Below are 3,311 nucleotides of genomic sequence, written 5' to 3'. Positions count from 1 at the left end.
CCCTCACTACAAAGGCATGGTGGTGCTGGAGGTTGTCCAGAGAAGGGAACAGAACTGGAGAAGTGCTACCAAGGAGGGGGAAGTTTTCCAGCTCTGGCTGGAGTAGTTTTTTTGGGAGGCTGGAGGTTCTTGGATGTGCCTGAGTGGTGATCATGAAGTGTTTTGTGGAGAGGAGGCTGCTCCTGCTTGCAGGATGCTCTGGGTTCCAGCAAGAGTTTAACAGTGTAACAGGGGTGATAAATTCATTGTTAATTGTTAATTCATTTCCATGTACTTTGTGAGACTTCAGACCAGCAAACAGTTTGCTGAATGCCTGTGTATAATAATGAGATGCTCCAATATGATGAATCTTAAGAGTTAGAATGGCAGTATTGAAAAAGACACAATTTTCCCCTAGAGGTATCATCTGTGGAGTCTCATAGTGCTCACATCACTCATCTCTTTCCTGACATGTCTATGAATGTCAGGTAGGTGTTTCTTTTCCCAGCACTGCTTTGAAAATAGATACCAGTGACTATATTTTGTGGGGGGAAATAAAATTTAAAAATCCAGGTGTGCCAATGTGTTTCACCAAACAAATTTCCCTGTTTATTAACCTTAATAATATTTCTTTTCCCTGCAGGCCATGAGGTGGTTCATGCACTGTGTGAGTGCTAAGGCTGGTGTTAGGATGCCTCATCATGCCCAGTTTCTGCTGGTTCTGTGAGGTGTTTCGAGTTCACAAAGAGCATCCTTCTCAGCACAGTGGAGTCTGATGAGATGGTGATTACACATCTTACTGATTTCCAGAAAGCAACTTGGAAACATCTTTCGTGCAGCTGCTAAAATCTGGTGAACCTTTTTTTCCTCAGGACGCCTCAGCAAACCTGAGCTCATCTTCGGAGTCTCCAACTGCAACAGCAGCCAGGCTTCTCTCTGCCCTCTTGCCTCAGTTGAAAGTTGGGTATAAAGATAAAGAAAGGTTTTTCTAATGCTTAATATCATTATCCAATACTTTCCTCTGGTTGGATTGTGTGTGCTGGGGATATTAGTATAATTATATTGGGATCAGCAGTTACGGTGATATTGTGGTGGGGGCCTGAGTTACCTGGATTAAAAGATGAGTTACCTGGATTTGAACAATGAGCTGCCAGCACTACTTGGAAACCCAACTTAAGCCATCAACAGTGCAGCAAAACCTGGAAAAGCTGCTCTCCAGAGCTGGTGCTGGGATGCTGAAAGAACAGCAGTTGCCTCTTTTTCATCTTTCTCTACTGGTGACTTTAATTGCCCCTCATTTCTCAGGGTTATACTGTTGGAAAGTAAAGTACGTAGTTCCTGCATTCATGTGTGAGTGTAGGAGAGAGGTGTTGAGCTTATCAAATAACATAATTTTTACTTGATTTGCAGCATATTTGTGATACATCTGTTCTGCTGACCTGATGTGCTGTCTTACAATGTGCTACCAGTGCTCCACCAGCTGCTCCATCACCTGGTGAGTGCTGTCACTGCCATGAAGGGGTGGGAAAAATGTCCTTTTGTGCTGGGTTTAGGTGGTTCTCTTTTCCCTCTGTGGGCTGCTGGCATCTGATGGACATGGTGCAGCTCTTGTTTCTTCCTTTGTTTCTTCCTCACTGGGAGACTCTATCTGCAACACAATGGACAAAACCCACCTAATTCTGCAATTTATCAGAAAAAAATTCTACCTGGCCAAGCTGTGTCACGGCTCAGGTGGGGGCTGAGTCTTAACTACACCTTGGGCCTCAGCAGTGTCACAGAAAGATACTTAAGTAAATGTGAAATTGATTTAGTTTATCTTGATATTAAAAGTATTTGTCTTAGAATGTGTAATGTTCTACACAGGGCCATAAGTGTGAGTTTGTTGGGTTTTAAAGAGAATTTTAGTTGGATTTAAAAGAAAAAACTCTCAGGGGTTTAAAACAGAGAGTTTTTTAGGTTTAAGAAGGTTTTGTGTTGTGCTGTAGTTCTTCTTTAACTTAATGTTGTATCAAAACATTTTTGTTACGGAAGCCTTTGGAAGGTGGGAGCAGAACAGAGGAGTTGGCCCAAAATCCTTGTCTTTCCTAGGGATTCAATGAAGCATGGAAAACACTCAGCTGCTGGTTTTAATTATTGACTGAAGGAAAACTAAATTACCATGTAGATGTCTGTGTACAGTTTAAGTTTCCTGGTGCTCTGTAGCAAATTCCAGGTAAAATTTAGATTTAAATGGCAAAATAAGGACTGGAGATACACTTCCCATCTTAACTCCTGGAGGCACAGCTGTAGCAGTTTAATTAATTGATTTAATCAATTGATTATCACTTGAGCACATGGATTACTTGATAGCAGTTTAATTAATTGATTTAATCAATTGATTAATTATCACTTGAGCACATGGATTACTTGACTGAACTTCTGTAGAAACCAGTTTTATATTTTAGACCAGCTTTAACAGCAGAGCTGGAGCCTCTCAGGCAGCACTGGATGTGTAAACATGACCATAAAGCTCGTTTGTGGTCAAAGAAATTCCTGTTCTTGTTTGGGGAGAGAACGTTTATTCTATGTTTTGTGCTTAATTGGAAGGGGAGAGGCTTCACAATTGAAGATGATTTAGACCAAGTGCACGGGATCTTTGTACAAGCAAAACACAACAGCCTTAAAATACTTTATTTTTACTTTTATTTTTTAAAATTAACTTTTGCTTTAAAGCAAAAATTGAAAGTAAGTTTTGCTTTAAGCTTTGCTTACTTTTATTTTCACTTACTGTTATTTGCTTTAATTTTCACCTTTTTATTTTTGCTTTCATTTACACTTATTTTTATTTTCACTTCTACTTTTTATTTTTTAAATATACTTTTAAGACAAAAATAAAAAGTCCAAACACCATCAGCTGCCCCAGACTTGTCCCACCCCAGCCAAACTCCAAACCACTGTTGTTTACTACTGTAAAAATGAAAATTGCAGCCCCCCTCCCCTAGAGTTTATACATTTTTTTAAAAGCCCCCCCCAGTAAAAGATGTAACACACCGCCTACCTGGAACTGTGATCCTCTGGTTCATTAGTGTCTTGGTTTGAAAGACAGGTGTCTGCCAAGGAAGGCAGGAGTCTCCCTTGGAATGGAAGAAAAAAACAATTGCAACCCCCTTCCCTCCGAATTACTATAATTTTGAAATCAAGGGGCTTTTAGGCAAAGATATGAGGAACAGGAATAACAGTTCTTTACTATTAGATATCTATATGCGTATAACCAGTCGAACAAACAGCAATACCTACGGCAGTAACAGCGAACAATCACAAACCCAGTCCCAGCCTTCTCGGCTGGGGGGGCC

At 40.4% G+C, this 3,311-nt stretch overlaps 1 long non-coding RNA gene across 1 annotated transcript in view; it reads left to right on the top strand.

Annotated features, from left to right (window-relative positions):
- Positions 1-332: 332 nt before the first annotated feature.
- The window catches only part of LOC108447711, a 6,730-nt gene continuing 3,751 nt past the window's right edge, over positions 333-3,311 (top strand). Inside the window, exons 1-2 of the long non-coding RNA XR_001863381.1 lie at positions 333-762; positions 852-1,474. This is a non-coding gene — a long non-coding RNA (uncharacterized LOC108447711). The remainder of the gene's footprint in view (positions 763-851; positions 1,475-3,311) is intronic.

Source organism: Corvus brachyrhynchos, unplaced genomic scaffold (genome assembly GCF_000691975.1).
Source record: "Corvus brachyrhynchos isolate BGI_N302 unplaced genomic scaffold, ASM69197v1 scaffold46, whole genome shotgun sequence".
Taxonomy (NCBI): Eukaryota; Metazoa; Chordata; class Aves; order Passeriformes; family Corvidae; genus Corvus; species Corvus brachyrhynchos.
Note: the sequence above shows the minus strand (reverse complement) of the source record. Positions and strands in the feature narration are given on the sequence as shown.